This window comes from Strix uralensis, chromosome 3, assembly GCF_047716275.1.
Source record: "Strix uralensis isolate ZFMK-TIS-50842 chromosome 3, bStrUra1, whole genome shotgun sequence".
NCBI classification, from domain to species: Eukaryota; Metazoa; Chordata; class Aves; order Strigiformes; family Strigidae; genus Strix; species Strix uralensis.
The window spans coordinates 9,910,339-9,932,743 of NC_133974.1; positions in this window are offsets into that span (position 1 = coordinate 9,910,339).

Consider the following 22,405-nt stretch of genomic DNA (forward strand, 5'->3'; position numbering starts at 1 on the left):
CTTGATGTTCCCATTACAAATCCCCTGAGCAATCTATCCCCTGTCTTCCTCTCACCACCTCCTCTATCATTAGATTCCAGAGAACATACGCTCTGTTAAGTCATTGTTGCTAAAACCATTTTGATATCTGGCTCCACACAGTCTCCTGCTAAATCCAGTGTTCAAGGCTGTGGGAGTGCTCACTTCTTAAGTGAAGACACATTTCTCCAAGGCATTTTGCACTCTCTTCTTCCTTCAGATTGCTCAGCTAAAGGCTTTTTCAGGACTTTATCAGTTATTAATAATTGTGATGATTCATGATTTATTCATAACCATTTATACATTTGCCATATGCTGCTTGCACATGCAAACTGTTTTTCTGAAGCACGCAAATGTGGCACAGTGCTTCTTACAATTCATATCCAGTAAACAGATGATAGAGAAAGATTAATGAAATGAGAAATACAATAAAACATCCTGCAATGGCTTCAGTTTTGAACTTTTGAATTAAATGTTGCAGAGCAATTGTCTTTAGCAGTATCAAAACTAAAATAAGCAGGAAGGAGGACAGCGTGAAAGGCCAAGTTTAACACCACAAGTAGCACCTTATTCTGCTTTTATTCTGTCCCCTGTAATGACAATTACAGGGTGCAAGAGTCAATCTACTCATCAAGGAAGATACATCTCAGGACAAATAAAGGTGGTAGTATCTGCAGTATCGTCTTAGTCGCTCTCTTCAAGCTTTCATATTAAATCTAAGTATTTTTGCAGTGAAATGCTGCAATAGGTGCCTGGAGGGGTGGGGGGGAGAGGGAAAGATCTGACTTGCAAATCCTTCATAATGCCTAACAGCGACAACCTGAAAAGAGAATGTTACTCCTTGTTGTTGAGAAAAAAAGCTTTTTATGGTGATGTCACTAACCAAGAACTAATTTCTCATAGGCACACTATGACACCTTCTACAGTGTGCTGTTGTTCAGATGAAATGCCTGGCTTTTATGAGAGGGTAATTATTTAACATAAATAATGTATTCCTGGTTTTGAGTGAACATGTTAATTAACAGTGAGGTGGCCTCTGTGGGGGAAATGATCAGTGTGTTCCAGTGCAGAGTCTCAAGGCAGAGGGACCAGTTCTGATCATACTCACATCTCTGCTTGTCCCACTTTCTGTTAAATTTTAGCTGAAGCTTTTGGAATGGAATGTTTAAATTTTTAGTAACTGCCTTGAAAGTGAACATCTGAATTTTTACTAACTGCCTGTAATTGCCTACTATTATTATTCTGTAGGATGGTCTAAAATACATTTAAGTCCTTGTCATGTCTACAGAACCACGGGATACATCCTGGACTCTAAGTTATCTTGTTACCCCATGTCAGGATCAACTTTACTTATGTCATTCCTGCCTTTTGGCTGCCCAACAGTTTCTTGAAGACCTCCACTATCTTTACAAAATCTGAGACAATCTGTTCCCATGTTTCACTCTCTTCACCATTAGAATTATTTTTTCTTGGTGTTTAACTTAAATATGCTGTGTTAAAAATGTTTTTCCTTGTTCTTCCTACCATAAAGTCACATAAGCGATATTTACAACCTTTGACATTCCTAATAACATTCAAACTTGAGAATCATAAGTGGGCTAGTGGAGGCACCCACCAAATGCAGAGGTCTGAGGGGGGGTCTGTATGCACTATTTCATTAAAGAACTCCCAGGAAAAACACCCTCAAGGCCTTGATTTCCACTGTTACATTTTACTGGAACAAAAAGTAAAAGATAGTCTTGAAATTCAGGAACTCAGATCTTCTGCATGAGATAACTCCGGACAAAAGATTTGAAGCCATCTTCACCTCTCCATTGCTTCCTCACAGAGCAGGTCCAGTCTTACTCTGGCAACTTCCTGAATTTCATATAGCTTTATAGAGAAGGTCTGTAACAATTTCGCACTCCTTATAGGAGAATCAGTGAGATCCAAAGAGCCCCAGACTAGACAAGTATGCTGTCACCCTACTTGCTGCTTCCTGGCATCCTTTTAATAAAATGTAACGCAGGGCAACAGTGACGAGACTAGAAGAACTAGTATCACTCTCCAGGTAGCCCAATACAGAATTTGAGATCATGCTGTCCATGAGTATGTTCAGACCCTGAAGTGAACTGTACAAATAACCTTTCTGCTTGCAAACATTAATGCTAAATTGAATGGTTTTGTAATGTGGGTCTTTCTAAATCTATGTTCATTCCTGTTGCCTACAGAAAGATATCACTCCTGCTGAACAAAAAACATGCACGCATCAAAACCATTATGTACAAAAATTTACAAAAATAAAAATTCCAGTAATGAAAACATCAGAAAATAAGATGAAAAAGACCAAAGTCCAGAACACTATTTTTATAGAAGTGTATGACATTATACTTTACATCTGTTCAATTAAATGCCTGTAAAATCATGTTTCAGTGTATCCCAGACACTAATACTTACTTAGTAATTTTCTTTCAAGGAGCAAAAGATATAAAAAAGCCTAGCCCCTTTTTTGTTTCCCATGGCATAAAACAGATACTTTAATAATTCTAGTTAAATAGATCCAAATACCAAGAATAATCTGTTAAGGGAAAAATTAAAAAGAATAATTGAAATTACTAATTTCAGCTCATCAGAAATAGATCATATGCATGTGGGTGGAAAAATGTTATTTCATTATTCATTTGCAGTATATATATAATGATCATTTCACAAATTCAAGCTGATCTTCATTTATCATCCATACAATAGTGTATTTCCACATCTTGGGTTGCATATACAGAATAGAGAAGAGTTCATTTAGAATATTTATTTTGTAATATCATTTTACACTCTGGGAATTATACATTAGTTTTAATCTATTTTAACAATGGTAATGCCATAGCTAGAGAAAATAGACAAGATATTTGGGCACTAATTGGGCTTTTTGTTAAGTTATGACTTGATAGTTTTTAAAAACATGGCTGCAATGAATTTTCAGACATTATTGTCTGTTCCTGTCCATGCTAATCAGTACCCTGTAGCACAGTGGGTCTTACATTTAATGGAGCAGTACGGAGCTCTTGCCAGCATTCAAGCAATTGATGCCATAGAAGGGGCACAATATAAATCAAGCGCAGAGTAAAACTGCTGTTCTACAAGCTTGGAATAAGAGCACCCTTTTTCTTATCCAAGGCACTCAAAGACTCTCCTGCTGTGCTTATGTTGATTGTACTTCCTTTATCTTCTGTTCAGTTTTGTTTTTCTCACTTTTTTCAGTGCCTTTAGTGCTGGTTTAACATGCATCCTCACCAGCCAAAGTTCACTTCAATTTTGTTCCATCAAAACTTTGAGAAGGTAAGGGATGGGGACTTTTTCCATCTGATTGCTTCTTGTAGTTGTTCCTTCCTCATAACTACATAATAACAATCTAGTTATTAGAATTGGTACTTAATTTATTTGACCTTACCCAAATTGCCAAGACACCATCTATTCCTGTTGTCTTCATGCATATATCAAATTTGCACACAGTGCATTAGTTAAAAACTGGCTAGTAACCCAGAAACACCATTAAAGAAAAAAATGCCTTTCAGCTGTGGTTAGCTCAAGTGTCCCAAAAGAGGGTCTATCTGAGTACTTATATTCAATATATTTTATCAATGATCTGCAAGCAAAATATAAAATCATAAATGATGACATATAAGGATAACACAAAGAAAATAAGGTAAATAAATAATATGTCAGCAGTATAATGTCATGTTGCTCAGCAATCCCCATTAATCTGAGGGGAGTCAAATGTGGCATCATCTAACTTGGCAAAAGAAGACTTTAGAATGTTCCTACAGATCATATTCTAGAAGGCAAAATCTTTGAAAATGACAGAGGCTGTCACACACAAAAACATAATGAATTTAAACATTAGGCAAAACACTCTAGTTAATATTTTATGGAGAGAAATATTATTTACTTTTGGTTACAGCACTAGTAGGAAAAGTAGTATTTATTTCCAGTGTTCATGTTTCACTAATGATACTGGAAAATTTTGGATATTCAGAAGAAAACTGCAGGAATAATGTATGCTCTGAAAAATTTCTGTTTGTAAAAAGCTTAAAAGGCTCTGTCTACAGTGTATTCCAGAAAAGGTTACAAGGTGACATAATCACAATCCATAATAACCACATGGGGACAAAGTGAACAAAGTCATAACAGGAGGCAATGGCCAAGGAAGGACATTTATTAACAAATACAGAAAAAGTGGAAACGTTTCCTGCAGGAATTATTGTTTCTTCTTAAAGTTAATTTATTTTTTGATCTTTCTCCCCCAGTATTATAAAAGCTTTCTGCCAACTCTGGGAGAAAGCTGAAGCCAGAAAAAATTATATCAGAACCCAGATGCACATTTTAACAGTTAAGTGAATATTTGAGCAATTTGCTGGGGGAAATCCTGGATTTTCCTGGGGAAAAGTTTTTGCTGGGCAAAGCCCTGGTGAGATTAAGCCTATCTCAATGCCAGATATTGTAAGCATTGACATCTACATGCGAGCTTTCTTATTATCTAGAAACTCTTTATATTCATGATTCACCTACCCTGCTTTAGAAATCTGTCCTGTGCATTACACTCTGGCAGTGCCTATACCTTAGATGACTAGATCACATATATATGTTTCACTCGTAGACATCAACCTTCAGAGAAATGATTCCTCACTTCTGTATCTTTAAATTAATCCAGGATCTGGTCTTGGTACAAGAATTATTGAGGAAAATGATGTAGTTTATGATATGCAGGACATCAAATCTTAATTGTCTCATGTGAGCTTAGAATATATGAATTTAAGAACTCCCCAAGGATCTTACCTCCTTGTCATTCTCTAGATGAACAAAGACCCAGTTATTCTGTTTGTTTCATACTCCTTTTTTCTTTGTCATCAATGTCAAAGCTACAGCTCCCTTCCAGATCTTTCTATACATGTTTGCAGACAATTCTTTACAAGATTTTTTTTAAAGTGTGAGAGGGACAGAGAGGAAAAAAAAGCATCCTTTCCTGATGATGTTTCTGAGAAAACAAGAAAAAATGAAATGCCAGATTTATGACATTTTAACCTGAGCCTATGTCACTGGAAAGAGATAAGAAATCATGGTATAATTCGTTTCTCAGTGCTGTTACTGGAAAAGAAAATTGCCAGTTTGTGAGTTACGAGCCTGTGGACAGGGCCAAATTTGGCTTGTGTTCACACCAAAGTAACTTAATTTAAATCAGTGGATTTGCACTAATGTAACTGTGAGCAGAAACTGACCTTTTGTGCCTACTGGAACATAGCCCAAAAGCCACTTGACTGACTTGTGCTTAAGGCTTTCTCTGCACGAATGTCTACTATTTTACTGGCAGTAAGTTATGTAATATTCACGGTTTAATGGTGCATATTCTACAGATAGGCTGGGTAGATGCCAGCAGACTACATCCAAGCATTACTACATATTTGCTTTGTTGACCTTTGTACATGTTCAATCACATGAAGTAGTTACAGCTGGGACTCCAGTAAGGAATTCCAACTTCCAAAATGTTCCCACTGCCACTATGCAAATGCTAGCAATGAGCCTCTGTTGTAATTAGCCTAGATTTCCTTACAATATCTAGTTACAAAGGAGTATCCATGAATATTCATGTCCAATTCATTTGAATTATGAACATTCATGAATAAATCATTTGGCTGAAAACAGGATACCGTATGTTGTGTTTCATGGCTCCTGTGATTTATTCCATAGTGCTACAATTTGTAATATTAGCAGCTATCATAAAGTTTATTTTTCAAGCCTTCATTTCCAGCTGTGACCATGGCACTCTGGGGATCTGATAAGCCTTTTCTTATACCCCTGTAGGGTCAGATCCCAGCCTAGATATACAATACAGTTTTACTGCTCTTCTACTATACACCCTCATTACAGCTTTTGTTAAGGTGCCTTTGTTCTCTTGGTGTGTGATACCAACCTCAGACAAAGGGAAAATACAGCGCATTTCTGGACTGACATTGAGAAGGGAGACACAATGCTAGATTAAGCAATGGAGCAGACTGCCCAGAGACATTGTGCAGTCTCCATCCTTGGAGGTTTTCAAAGATGAGACTGCATAAAGCCTTGAGCAACCTGGTTGGGTCAGGAAGCACAGGATAAGAACTGGTGTGATGTTAACATTAAGAGCTGTGAGCTAAGTACTGTTAATATGGTCAGAGGTGAGGAAGCAGGACCAGTATGAAAAGTTACTTATACTAAGAAAATTTGTCATGTCTCTGTTTTTCGTCTGTCATGAGAGCAATCAAACATTATCAATACAGTCTGTGGTTGCAATACTGTCCTTCAGAGAAGAGGCCAAGAGAGACTATTAATTTTCTCTCCTTTTCTGTCTCTTTTCTGCAGGTACAGCATTCTGCATTTTAGAATCTCTTGGAAATAACTAAATAAGAAATTATTTATTCATACACCCGTGCTGGCCATTAGCTAAGTTTGAAGAGCAGAGACAATATCACATGACCAAACACTGTTCAAATGGAGAAGAGCAAAACTAGGAGACCGAGAGATACACAGACTATAGCTACTTCTTAGTAACCGAGTTCCTCTAATGTCGCCGAATAATAAACAGATGCAAGGCAATCAAGACCTCATTATGAGTAATATTTGAGTCAAAAAGGAGGATATGTGTTTCTGAATAGATATCAACTGTGTGGAGCCAAAGTGTGTCCTGTTAACTGTGTAACTAAATTTCTCAGCAGTGGTAGTAGTGAGTTAGTCTGTGGTGTTCTACAGTTACTTCATTTGGGTATGATATAGTGGTCTGAAGAGAACTTGCTTCCCAATAGGTATTGCCATCTAGATTCTACTTGTAAGAGATAGAGATGCTTCCACTAAAAGCAACAGATGTATTCTAGCAAAAAAAATGGTATGAAAAAAGCGAAAATACAGACAGACATGACAAAGGAGATAGAAGATGGAGGGGAAAAAGGAGTGATTTATGGAGTAAAAAGATCTATGCATAAACTTAGAGAAGGTAGGAAACAAGAATTTTACCTCTTGGTAAACAGTGGCAATTATTGTCTATCCTAAGACCCATTTGGGATGACTCCCATAACAAATTCCTTCCTAATCAGAGTCGGGATCAGTAGATCTCTGATGTTACGGCCTTTAAGTTCTTCTGTGTTATGAAAAGAAGATTCTGTTATGGCACCCCTGGTCATGATTACATTAGTTACAGACATAAAATAGCTGGAAAGAAGATAACTTGTAATTGATTGGGGTTTGAAAAACAGTATTAGAGGAAGAAAAAATTGAAGGACTGTTTTCGTGTTTTGCATAATCTCTTTTCACGGCCACTGCATAGACATATGGAAGAAAACAGTTGTTAGACTATTTGAATTAGAAGGAAGAAAAGAATACAGAATGAAGCCAAATGAATGACAGGAAATCACTAGTACACCTGAAAGAAATCAGGGAATTGCTTGGTTTCCTGTCTGAGTTCACTGAACTTATATTTACAGAAGTTAACTCCTTCAGTATCTGTTTTGATTCAAAAATACAGGGTAACATTGATTATCAAAGTAATAGATAAATTATAAAAAGACTGTTCAGATGTAAAATATGGATGATATAAACTGAAGGAAAGTCTGCCTATATCTGCTGTCTGCGACAGCTGAACTGATTGTGAATGTGAGAATAACAGGACAGCTTGCAAGCAGGCTGAATTCAACATAATAATAAAGAGCTTCACATATTGAAATATAGAAGAAGCCTCTGATTTCAGAAAAGCAGGTTCTGAAGAAGTGAGAAATCTATGAATTGAAGATGCAAAAGTCTGCTAGTAGTATTCCTTAGTCTCCTTTGTACTTTTGGAAGAGAATGTGCTAGAGACTTGTTGATTATCCAAATAGCTGACCTGAAATTTCCTCAGGTACTTAGGAGTCTGTCTAATCAGAATTCAATGGCAAGGCATGACAAAGCACCAGAAGAGAGCAGATTAGAAGACTAGAGTAGAAAAGACTAAGGGTAAACATGATAACAGGCTTTAATATGTAACAGTACTAGAAAGAGGAAAGTAAGAAAATGTTTCCAATATCTGCTGGAGATAAATGGGCCTGAGTTGCAGTAAAGGCAAGGTTATACATTAGGAAAATATTTTAAAATAAGAAGCTTTTAAACTCAAAATGGGAAAAGGCAACTTTATCTTGAAATAGGACATAAAACAGGCAATCAAACAGGCATATGAGAGTCATCTGAATGATGAACAAACATTTTTGCCAAAGTCCACGGATGAATAAAACCATTTTATAAAAGGTAAAAAAAGATATGCTCTTTATATTTTGCAGGTAGTTGTTAGTAAGTGATTTGTACCTATGAAAAATGGGGTTTATTGCTTCTAAACTTTATGTGATGTAATGGAGCAAATCTGTCTGCCTGTCTGTCTTTCATTACTTCTTGGGAATTCGTTGATAGATCTCCTTCATCTTCTGCTTTCCCTAACTTTCTCCTCAAATATATCTGAGAAAATTTTTGCACTTAGTAGTTGACCTATGGTTGAAGGTAATCAGCATTCATATTTAAACTGAACAAATCCTGAAACAAAAATTACGGGGTACTGTCTAGGGGAATTTATCTTACCAGAATCAAGCATCAGAACAGCTGACAAATCATGAGAGGTAAAAGGCATACAATTAAAAAGAGATGCTAGATATTTTAAGAGACCAAAGCCAGAGAGCAGGAACTGACACTATACCATGGAAGAGACACTGTTCTTTGTTACAGGAGGATGTATTTCCCCCATGTGAAAACCAGAAAGAGAATAAGAGAACTCTTCCCAGTTTCAACAATGACCTATCAGACTAAAAGCAAAGGTAAGATCAGATGTAAGAAATTACTTCTAAAAATGCTTTATTTTGTTGCATTTTTAAAGACTTGACCTCATGGTCAGATGACTTTTCAAAAGAAGAGTGTCAATTGTCAGAAAATTGCATTTTTTAGAGGTCTTTTTTTTCTTGATACTTTGTTTACCCTCTTCTGATGACGAGCCCAGAAAAGCTCACAGGCCTCATGAAGAAACTGATGTAAATCACTGGGAAGGAAGGAGGGTGAATATGAGGAACTCGCTGCAAGGCTTGGGAGACATGGACTACAGAATCCCACAGAGGAGTTAAAGCCTGGCAATTAGCTCTAGGAATCCAGTTAGAGTAACTAGACAGAAAAAAAAATCTGTCTTTACATCCACTTACAACAAGCTGGTGTCATGGGACAGTGTTAAGTTTTGATGTGTGTCTAACAAACCATGCAAAAAGAGCCCATCTCCCATTGTCATATAGATCTAAGCTTCTTTGTTCAATTATCCAGCTAGATTAACAAGGCTGTTAATAACAAAAGACTAAAGAGCAAAATATAGTCTGCCTTCAAGTCATACCATAAAACATGATCTTATAACTCATTTGTTGTAAATGAGTAACACAGTCAGATAGAGAGGAACAAACAGTGGCTGGAAATTAAGAAATTCCCTTCCGTCATCCTAATTATTTTCCTCTTTTAATGTAATTTTATTAAAATAGATATTTTTTCTGGGAAATTAATATGATTCAGAAAATTGTTTAAACCTATGAACAAGGAAAAATTATGTTGAGGAGGTAATATATTCCCTTAATAACAGGGGACAAATGATGCTATGCATTAGTGATTGGAATGTAAATTGGTATCAGAGTCTCATAACAGAGAAAAAAGACTGTTACTTGATTCTAAACTTTGTAGTTTCCACTCTGCATAGTATGTTAAATGGACCCTGATTTATATCAGCTTTGATTTACATTTGGCACTACTTTGCCAGCGAGTCTTACAAAGAGCCTTAAACTGCGAGTAAATATATAGCTCGCTGTAATTTAAGAACATTTTGAGGTCATTTTATGCTGGCAGAGTGTAAGAAGATATTCGGGTTTCTGGTGTCTAGACTAACAGGGCAAAAAGGCCTTCTACAACTCTGACAGAACAAAGATTGATGAAGAAGTGAGACAAGCAGCCACCTCACCCTCACCCCAACACTTAGCATCAGGAGAAGCATCTGAGCCAGGCAGCTGGGGCACCTGACCCCATGAACAGGAACAAAAACTACTGCTGCTCAAAGCTGTGTCAGACAGAGCCAGCATTAAATCCATCCTGGGCACAATTCAGCTGACCCTGAAGACGTTGACTGCTTCTGAAGACAAAACTGGATTTCTGAGTTGCAAAACTGTTCCTCAGGCCTGGATTGGTTTCCTACTAAACCAGCAATATTAGTATGACTGTTAACATCAGACTGCCACTAATAATAATAGTGTTGGAATCCTGCTGGATTGTTGTTATTTTTAGCTCCCTACAATGAAATAACATTTGGTCATGGCACAGGAGCAACCATATTTAAGATATAAAAGATATACTGAAGATAACGTATATAAAAATAATATAGCTTTGGGTCATTCTTGACCATGTGGATCCTAGTTTTATTCTTTTTATACAAGACAATTCTCAGGTATAACACTGCTTGAAAATATTTAATACTTATTTTTAAGTAAATGAAGGTTGCAAATATTCAAAAGCTGTACACTTTTATTCCATGGCAATTTAAATTGTTCCTTCAATTTTTAGCTCTCAGGATTGGAAAAAAATTCAACAGAAAACTGTCAAAACATGAATGGATGCAGTCTTGCTATTCCGAGGCTATTGTTCTCTACTGGATAGCACAGAATTATTCAATCAAAACACATAATAGGTCATCTCAGATAATGAGGGTTCCTTTCAAATGAGACCTGCCTCTCGTTCCTATGAGGAAACAGACAGCACAGCTCTTTCCTTCCATCCATATAGAGAAAACTAATAATCAATTAGAGGTATACTCTTTTAGCTTCTTCCTAGGTTCAGTGATATCCTTTTGAGTCTATATGTCCTTTAAAAAGTAAGTACAAGTGTTCTGGCATATCAGGGTTACTTCAAATAGGAAAAAAACACATTTAAATCACAGTGTTGCAACTATTTCCTATTTCTTCATGTTACCATATGATCAAATGGCAGTTATGAGTATCAATAAATAAGCATAATGCTAGTCAAATACGGCACATATGCTAATAAATCATCTGAAAGAAAACCCATTCCAATGCTACAAAAGCAGCAACACTCACATCTATACAATAAAATATGACATATAATTCACAACTTGAAACTCCCAACTGCATTTCTCCACGATTCACAGTCTCATAATATCCAATTACTTTTACAAATGCAATTGCAAATAGTTATGCCAAACAACTTTACACCTTTGTATCCACTGAGGATTTGTTATAAACTTGCCGATCCCAAACACAGCCTTATTCTCATTAAAGAGTTATCTTTTCACCCAGAGAACTTTGGCAAAATTAAAAGTTTAGCTTCCTTTATGATATGGCTGCTGTTACTTTGCTCCTTGCACAGGAACTTTTATTGGAGGATCTCAAAGCAGTTTACAAACTTTAATAAATTAAGCCGCTTATCTCATTTGTCACATAGATAAGTGTTATTATCCCTCCTTTGTAGATACGAAAAAGTGAGGTATAGTAGTCCATGAATTTATTCATAAAGGTAAGCATTCTGTACAGCAGAGAAAAATTAAATTTCACAGAAAGCTTTGGTATTTAATATCAAACATGCTTTCATCATGAATGAACATGAAACAAAATATCGAGTTCAATTCATCTGACTATGAAAACAAAGTGTATCACCTTGAGAAAAACACCTTTTTCTTCTTCCAAAAATATTACAGGAGAGAAGCCAATCCTCCATTTGTCTTCTGTGAAAAGAAGAGTGAAAAACAACTAAGCCAAATTACAAAGCACTCTGTCTATCCAAGATGCCAGGAGATAATAATTTACAGTTTATCTTCCAGACCCTTAGCCAAAATTATCCAGACACTAGAAAGGTAAAAAGGGCAGCATAAATTTTTCAGCATTTATTCATAAAAAGCTTTTACAGTTTCAGAGCACTGGGAATGGAATACTATGTGTTAAGTTACACATCCCACCTCTTCACCTCTGAATTTTCTTTTTTGAATGAAAAGCTTTCTGTAAGTTTTATCAGTGTTTATGGTCTTGCTCTAGAAAAACAATTTTAGTTGTGCAATGTTCTGTTCTGTTCACTTCATTTTTTTCTAGTGGTCTCATTGCCTTGTCATTTGAGCACTCTGGTCAATGTCTTTGAACAGAGAGCTGGAAAAGATGGGGGACCAGAGGAATTGAGATGACATGCTTATAGAAGCTGAGACCTGGATGCTCAGAAAATTGTCTTCTCACGGTCTTGGTCAATCTGCCACCTTAATCTTAAGAACACAAAATGACCACAGAGAATCAGATGACAAGTCAATCTACCTCATTTTTTCACTCTGACAGTGATCAAAATCAGCAGAGTGTAAGGACAGAGCAATTGCAGACACTGCTTGGCCTGTGTACTCTCCCATTCTCCAACCATTTGTTTCTCAGGGATGTCTTGAACCAGAAGTGGTCTTTATTTAGTAAGCATCACTTCATTTATCTTCCATAAAGCTTATCATCCTTGAATCCAGTGAAGCCCCAGTTCTAGGTGAAACCTGCAGGGGTTGTTTAATATAAAAGGAAAGGTTCCTGAGAAAGCTGGTTCTGAAAAAAGAAGGAAAAAAAATGAATGAGGAAAATGTGTGGTTTTCTCTTGCATACGTCTTGCAGCTTCTTCACTTGGATTTGAACTGAAATATTGAGTAAGGCAGAGTAGCTGATCTTAGCTCAAAAATCAGGGCATTCACCTGAATGTAGAAGACAGATCCACAGACTTCATGTATTAATTTTCAATTGTCATTACAATTTGTGACAATCTTGATAGAAAACAGAGAGAAAATCATCACTAGGGTAACCAAAATACAGCAGCTACATTCCCCTAAAATGTGAATCAAAGCTGCAGAATAGGGATTTAACAACTTCCATGCTGAAAGTTCCCCAAACTCCAGGTGTCATATGATGCTTTCACTATCTTTTGGGTGGACTGATCTCGTGGCACAGTGCAAATACAGTGAGGGTTATCTACATAGAAATTAATTGATGAGATTTTAATGATTTGCAGCTTAGTCTAGAACTTTAGGTCAATTTCTTACCTGTGAGATAACTATCAGCATATAGGTATCTTCTTGCATGCCCACCATTTGGCAATTGGTTGCCCCCAAGTTTAAAAAGCTGTATTCTTTACAGAATGGCATTGCCACTTCAGTGACATACTTGGACACTTTTAGATATAAACCTGAATTTCTGAACCTTGAACCACTGCATTTTCTTTATATTGGTTACAGTCACATGCTTTTCAAAAAAACTATTTGGTTCATTTTTGTAAATGGGACATGTATAACTTCTACTGGCAGAAGTCAATAGTTGTTTTTCACTGCCTTGCATCAGCCTGAAAATGCATGGATCCATTTTGCAGTTCAGTGGATATTCCTGAGGGGTCCTAGAATTTCACAGCAGGGACCACAAAGGACCAAAGTGCGTTAGGTCTGTATCATCCAGAATACATATTTTCTGCTCATGTATTTGCTTAATCTTTTCAACAACACCGAGTGAGAGCTATTTAGAGCTTTCTGTGCTCCAGTCCAGTGTCTGCTCATGCAATGCATATTGATCAGCTGGTTCTCTGTGTGAAATGGCTCTGCTGGCCAAGAAGTCCCTGCCATCATGCTGGAAGACAAGAACATTCAGTGTAGGGTAAAGTATGAATATTTCTGATGACCCAGTGATTAAGTCTTTCTGACCACCCATTAGCACTTTGACCTTTTATTTGGTGCTTGAATAGTCTGTCTTTTCCTGCACTCAAATCTTTCTACAGATAAACTTTCGCTGGTGATACTCTTGATAAAATGGGAGATACAAGGTTTTAGCTTGATGGATTCAGGGGAATGAGCATTTGTCTTTTCCTATTCTTTCATTGACTGGAAGGTGTCTGTGGGTTGTGCATACCTGTTTCCATGTGTCCAAAAATTAATGGGCATTGTTTTGTTCTGACTTTGCTCTTAATATCTTAGCTGTGCATGGAAAATACAAATATTATGTCTTGTTTTTATCAACACCATTAGCATACGAAATGCGTTCAAAAACAACATAAAAATTCACCTTGAGTCTGTTGTATTGTTTAGTCTTGACAGCAATGGCATTTGTGTTTCTATTCTTTCTCAACTAGAAGTTAAAGTTCTTAACTGTGAGATTATACTGCGTAGTTTGAAAGCTTTTGCGAGCCTCTGTAGTATAATAATTTTACTTTAGAGAGCATGTAATTTTAAGTTCTTGCATAACACCACACATTTTTATGGTATTACTAAACTTTGTAATTTTATTTCCCTGTGACAATTAAGTGCACACCAATGTTATGGAATTTTTCCCTCCATCACAGTTGAATGAAATTGGAATGGAGTATTATATGGTAGGTTGGGAGTTCTGATCTCTGGAAATGTAAAAGGTTTTCTAGTTCCCTTGTTACGTATCCATTTCACACATAACCAAATCCATCAATTTGTTCATTTTTCCCTTCAGTGACCTACAAGCTGTAACCAAAAAGATGTAACAAAAACGTATTCACTGTGTACTTCTTATACAGTCCCTTTTCTACAGGTACAGCTGACAGTGTTAAAGAAAATTAGCTTTGATATTTCACAGATTACATTTGTAAAAGTGCATCTGTTCTAAACACTGGCAGCTTACAGAGGCCCCTACAGGCCAACAGGCAAATGTCTTGCTGACTTGAGCCAGACACTGTACGACCTGACCTGCTGCCCAAGGTCAAACTCCAAGCCAAAGCACATCTAAAAGTCAATTTGGTGTAAAGCAAAGATCCCATCCATTACCACACTGTGTGTATGATGATATGGAGAAAATTTTTGGTACTACAGCATGAGCCTGTTCTAACTGCAGGTCACACCAAAGCTCCCATAACACCTCAAAATTCAAGCAGAGAGTCAATCATAATTCCAACTTATAAAAACTGTTATTTTTAGTAAAGATTTGGTTTCAGTTCTTGTTCTTTTCACAGAGACATTTATTGTCCCCCTTCTGATAAACCATCTCAAAAAAATTTTCACCCATGATATAACTCTGTACATCATTTTTACGTTAGTATCTCAGATAAAACAATGCAGATGAAATTCTGCATATTCATATTATTTTTCTGAGCAGGAGCAATGTGCTGAATGACTTTTACTTACAGAAAATAATGTAACAGTTATCGTGTCCTGTGAGGCCAACCTAATATGGTATGCTGTCAAATCACAGATACTATAGAAAGTGGTACCAAGTCATGTTTAGACATTGTTTTTCCACTCATTACCTAGCCATCACATACATTATTCAAAATAATCAATTATACTATGAAAAATAAATAAGGTTATTCCTCTGGGGTGCATTTGCACCTCCAAGCTAGCTAATGTTATACAGTCTATAACTACCATCAGAAGAAACAAAAAGAACAAAAACCAAAAGCCCAGGGAATATAAGTCTCTGGGGAAATACTCTGGTAAATCTATTTTAAATATATGCCCTGCCTAAGGCTGAGATGTACATACATACACATATACATACATATATATATTAGGAACCCAGTTGACTGTAGTAGTTAGGGAACGAAATATGAGTCAAAAGTCTGGAATTGGATTCTTTTACTGCAGTGAATATCCAACAACATTAAAGGGGTTATACCATCTTAATAAAAAACTGCAGTAGATTAAAGGAGAATGAGAGTTTTAGGTTGTATTTTTAGCTCAATTATGATTATTATATGACCCTGAGGATGATGTATTCTATCTGCCTACAATTGCAGTATACAGTAAATCTAATAGTAAATACTACAGATATATTAAATTTGCCTCTATTCTGTAAGTCCAGTCCTCAATGTTGCTCCTGTATGATATTTTCACCCCCCACTACACATACGATGCTTCTCAACATAATTTTAGCCATGAATTTCATTAGGTCATACCTATTTTGCATAAAGTCCTTAATGAAAGTATTTAATAAGATTAACCCTAAGATCAGTATTTGAAGAAACTACAAGTAACCTTTCTCCATTTTGAAATGTCCCTTTCTATTAATATACATTTTTGTCTCTCTTGGCCAGTCTTTTAACTCATATTACATTTTCAGTTCTAATCCCTATGTTATCCACTTTAACTAGTAATTTTCTATCTGACACCCTATCAAATGATTTACTGAAACCCAGACAGATTAGCTCTACTGTGTGTCCTTTAACTAGAGAATAAGTTAGCTTATCACAGAAAGATATCAAGCTACTATGACACCATCTATCTTCATAAACCTTTGTTATATTTTTATCATATTTTGCAATTGCCTTCATGTTTTTATTATTACCTTAAAAATACATTTAAATATACTTTGCACTATGGAAGACAGGCTATTAGAACAGCAGCGATGTGACCATATTATTTTCTGCTTTGTTATGTATAGGATATTCACATACACCCCCAAAAAATTGTTTCAAGAAAAATGTACAATGCACTACTTTTTTTATCTGTCAGTGTATCTGCAGAAAAAATAGTTTCTTCAGGAAATAGTACTCTATATAAATATGTTCTGTTCTTGAAATTTGCCTTGAAGTTATGGGTTAAAAAGATCACATCTCTACATACTGTGGAAGTGTCAAAGATGTCTTCAAGGCTATTTATTTACCCACACTGAAAATAAGTTAGAAACACCATTTCACACAGATGCAAATGTCCATCACTCCTAAAAATGACATGTAAACTCCTAAATCACTTAAGTATTTTTCAAAGTATTACATACAAATTCCGTTTGGCCAGAGAGAGAAACAAATTCCAGTTGTGCTAACCTACCTCATTTGTAGATGTTGTTGTTATTTAATTAATATATTAAAAAAAGAGATCATCAGATGAAAGATTCCATTAACATACAATTAGCAATGGATTTATCAGATTTTTCACCAGCTAGTGGCTATTCAGCTACTCAGCCTGTCAGGCCACAGAACCATGACTGAAAATATGATATGAGCCAACTTCTGTAACTGGCTAATCATTGTCTTCAGGGAATTTGGCCATCAACATAAGGGAAATGCAGTCTCAGAAACTCTTTTCACAAAACTGTGCCAGAAATGTTGAAAGGCTTTCTCAAGGTATTTCTCACATTTTCTGATTCAGGTCAAGCCTGGAATTTCTTAACAATAGTCTTTTTATCAGTCATTTGTAAACTTTTCATCCAGTTTTTTTTTTTTAAAGAAAATTTTTTAAAAAAGAGAAAAACCTAAAACCCGTAACTATTTTGCCTAATGCCTTATTTCAGAATAGTTGAGTTATCATAAAAAAATTGTTCTCTTGCTTGTATCCCCATGCTTACCCATGGCCTGGTTTCACAGTCTGGGGCACTCTTTATTCCATTCTCAAAGGTGCAGCATGAGAATTTTACAGCCACACAGGCCTCAGAAAGAGAGAGAATATGGATACCAGAGAAGAGGAAATACATTTTCTATAAAATATCTATTCATTTCCTTGGTATAGCAAAGCTAGAACCCAGGATTATGTTAATCTCAGTATTCAAAATTTACAGAAAAAATTAATTCTTGTAGGAATAGGAAAAAAAAAAAAAAAAAAGAGAGACAAACAAACTTTCTTCTCCCTAAATTTTATTTCTACTTTTGTCAAGAGCTGTTTTCTCCTACAGCTGTCTTTCTGATTTAGGCATATATCTCTCACCTCTATTTTAGATGATGGTTTTCTTAGCCTGATCCTCTTTAATCAGTAGGAGTTCTGAAAGCCTAGAAGGATCAGTTTTGTTAAAGTCTATGTAGCTTACTTAAGCAAAGCTTTTCTTTTTCTGGTAACTTTCAAAAGGAACTGACTTTTTTCCATTTTATAGAGTGGAAAATAAAACACCTATTTTAGATTAATTCCCTAATTAGAAGACTTAAACTAAAAAACAAATTAGATGGACTTGCTTCTGCACTGTCTCTTATTTTCTATCTTTATGCTACAGCATATCTATCTAAAGGTGTATTTCTTCTAAAAAAATATATATTTATGAATTTAAACATTCAAGGGCCTTGATCCAACAGAACACTTGATGATGGGCTAAACTTCAAACACATGATCCATAGCTCTGAAGTTAGTGGCATGATTTCTGCAAGGGCTTCAATGAACTAGGGAGAGCATTTAAGAGCCAAGCCTTTCTATTACTGTATATTTCATTAACCATTTGAGAATATGTCTGAATTTTACATTTCCTGCCTTATAAAGAGTTTTACTAAAAATGTTAAATGGCCTTTTCAGCTGAAACTCTGTAGGGCTAAGAAGGCAAACCCTTCTGTGCATACTATATTACTTCTATTAAAATGATCTGAGGTACATGTATTTCCAGTGACCTGTCTGCAAGCATCTTGCTGAAAAATGTCACAATTAGCAGCAGACTCCTGCTGAGGGTTTGATTGCACAGTAAGGAACTAACTTTGCACCTCTGGAAGTTTGACTTTAACTGAAAATGTCTCTTTGGTTTCAGCTTATTCCCCACTGAGTATTTGTTCATATCACAACATCATCACACAATTTAGTGTGATGAATGCAGCAGTTCCTATGGGAGGGAGCACAAGGAACAGAGAGGGATACAGCCCAGATCAGTCCTTAGGCAGGAAAGAAAATGACATCGTCATACAGGGATTAGTGCCCTGCAAAAGAAATGAAAAAATGGCAAACAGGTAGGTAGACAGATGGCTGGAGACTAGTGAACAGACAAAACAGTTATCATGAATTTGAAGAATAATATAGTGAGGCTTGCACCAGCCTGTGCCAAATGGTCTAATTCTGGGAGTTACTGATGCCCTTGGAAAGTGCTAGCACCCACACTTGTGAAAGGATTGCACAGTTGTAGCCAGTGTGTGGGAGGGTGTTGATTTAAAGGAGAACTTTGGGGATTAAGTCTAGCAGTTCTTGTATTTTAACAAATTACTAAGTACCAAGTTAGATGCTGTAAATTCCCATATGCATGTTCTCAGTCTGCTGCAATCATGAAGTAATGCACCTAACCAGTTCTGTAGTAAAAACATCTTGAGATAAACCATTTTATCTCACATTTGAAAACATAACATTGAACTGCTGTGGATCAGCTGAATCCTTTTAATTCACTGGGAGACTGACATGCCCAGATGCCGCTTCAAGTTTTCAATCCCAAATAGCACTGATAACACAGAAACAACCTAAATTCTCCAGATGCTCAATTGCTCAGTGGCACAGTCTCTTAGGTGTACCTGAGTATGTACAGAACTGCTCAAGGCCCTGATCTCTCATAGAAGCTGCTGGAAGTTAGGAGCTGCACCAGGACAGAACCCAGTTCCTTGATTCTTATTACTATATAGGTCCCCCTTCAGGTGGGAGGTCAAACATCATTAGTTACATCCATCCTCCATCTAACTGAATTTGAAACTGAAATCCTCAGAAGGCCTCTGAAGAGACTGTCCTACCATCAGGATGTCTGTCTATTCTAGATTTTTCTTAATGAGATCCGATGAACCTTTTCCACTGTCCAAAAGATTGTTAGAGTCTGGGTCTTAAATTTCCTGCACTCCAGATGAGCTTTTCTTAGCCACTAAGGTTTGCAGATCATTTATTGATTTTCCTTTTTGCACATGTATTGTCCTGATGTATATTCATTGCTTCATACAAATTGAAGGGAAGATTAAGAGTACCCCTCAGCTCAGTGACTGCTCATCAGAATGGTGGTTTTGTTGATAGAAAGGTGAGTCCAGGTTGTAACAGATGTGCTTCACACAAACCAAACATGAGCATGGTCCTCATGTGGCTGTGATGACTGAGAGACCGGAAACACTGAGGTGAGCAAAGACTGCAGAGGCGGGTTTGTGCTTATCTTTCTAGATCAAAACCAGTGAACAGGCAGTCAGTCACCAGTGCTGTCACATCCATCATCAGCTGTTTATACTTATAAATCAAAGGGGAGCAAGACCTATGGTTCCTATGGTCATGCAGATTTGTCTAGTTGATAGTGCATGCTATGGGGTAATCCTGGCCCATGTCAGCAAGTGCTCGCCCATACAGAGTCCAGGTTTGGGTGTCACCTCCATGGGACTGTTGTCAAAGGCAGCCTGTGTGAGGTGCACCACTTCACAGGTAGGAAGGCAAGTTGCATGGACATGAGGCTCTAGCCCGTAGAGCCAGAGAGCAGGTCTTGGGCCATTTTATTCACTGATAAAGCCAGAACATCCTCTGTGCAAGCTGTGAAATGTAGGTTTATGTCCAGGTACACAGAAGAGGAACCTGAATTTGGGCCTGGCACTTCCCAAATGGATGTGACAGCTATTATCTCATAGTTAAGGCTTGTCCCAGAGATGTGACTTGAAGTCATCGGCTTTTCCTCCCGGCTCTGTCAGACGGCTTTCTGAATTATGTCGGCTGTGACTTTAACCCTTCGGTCCTGAACTCTGCTGGTGCTTTGTTTTAGGGAGTGAGGGGCTAACTCAGGAATTTCCTTGGGTAACGAAGAGCCTGGAAGCTTCCTGCTGGCACTGGGATCGTACCTTCTCCTGCCCTTGTCAGCGTCTTGAAGGATAAAAGCTGGATGTTCCCTATCACTGACATGTGCAAGAATTATAACCAGATATAGCCTGCCTGGCTGATGGCTTCATGAATAATTATGGCAGATACAGCAGAGCTCTGCACTTTGGTCTAGCCTGTTCTACCAGCTTCTCCTTGCCAGATTAAATTTGCCTACTAAAAAAACATCCTTCAGTTCATTTAAAATATTTTCAGAACAATCGGATTTTTCCTACATTAATTAGCACATGTTTTGTTTTATGAGTCTTACACAGGAAGAAGCTGGGGAATTATTTAGCTTAAGAGAAAATATTAGAACTTGTCAAGATCTTTGCTGCTGTTGTTGTTGTTGTTGTCATTGTACTATGCTCTATTAATGCAGATGAGCAACAAATATGCTTCTATAAATTGAATCTGACTATGGCGGCCCCAAGAATAACCCAAGGCACAAAACTAGGGAAAAAAATAGAGAGACAGAAAATCTCTCTCATTATTTTACTATAAAAATCTTAATTAGTCCCAAAGGTTTTTGTTATAAAATTCAGGTAGGTAAGGCATAGAAACTTTTTGTCAAGCAGACTATTCAAAAAGTAGGACAGTGACACAAAAAGAGTTGCAAATGAAGCTAGACTTGTATTCTAACAAGTGAAATATTTATAAACCTAGAGTTATCTGCCCATGAAACAGGTAGGGTAGGATAAATAAATTAAACTGCAGAAATTAATACATTCTTTTAATTGAATTTATCCTTGAAAATTAATAGAACTCTACCAATTTTTAAGGCAAAAACTGTCCATACATTTGCTTCTATATTACAGGGAAAAGATTATTAGTGTCTTGTAGTATGGTGGTTGCAAATTATATCTGGAAGTTTGCAGTAATTTGAATATCATAGGGAAATTATCTTTCCTTGTCTATATCTTTCAGCCTCCACAGTTAGGACTTTAAAACTAGGTTTGTAATATTTTTACTTCCCTGAACTATTACCCACAGCTATATTATAGCTAATCTAAAAGCTCCATTTCTAGAAATACACAGAACAAATCAGTAAATGCACGATAGCTTCTGGCACCTCATGACAAGAAATCGGTGTTTGAATGTGACACATGGAGAAATATAGCTTGAATTCTTGCATTATCTCTCAACTTGACCTCTGTTTACAGTCTGTGATTAAGTATTCATACAGAACTGTGCTCCACTCCAAACCTGTATTTGGTGTATGCATTGGAAAACAAAAAGGCACTTTGCTTACTCAAGTGGTGAAGGCATCCTCTTATTTCAAAATCAATCTAGATAGTTGACTTAATGTTTTCATTTACCTTTGTTGTGATTCAGCATACAGTTCTGAAACACTAATCATATCTTCTTTTGCGAGCTAAGACTTGTACTCCAATACTTGAGTGTTTTGATTATAAAATTAATAGGTAATCTTATAAAGTATTTCATATAAGTTTCTCTAGCCTCTCTAGTTCTCTAGGAACTGGAAAGGTAGTTGCAATCTGAGCATGACAAGGACATCTGCTTTTGTGAATGACAAAGGAGTAACTCCTTTTCACAAATCCCACAGGGGCTTACTGTGAGACAGATATGTGTCAGGAGGTTGTACATGTGCAGAGAGAAAAAAAAAAAATCTATGGGCCTTCATTATTGGGACTAGGTGGGGTGACAATTACCCACCTAATTCCTTATTGCAAACCTAGCCCTTATTGATTTCTGTATACAGATGTGAGAAGGAATGATACAAAAAGCTGATTTATGACTTTGTATTTTTTTAATCCTGTTATGTTTCACAGGGAAACAGGATGCACCTTACCTTTTGGTCAGCTAAGCATTAGATCA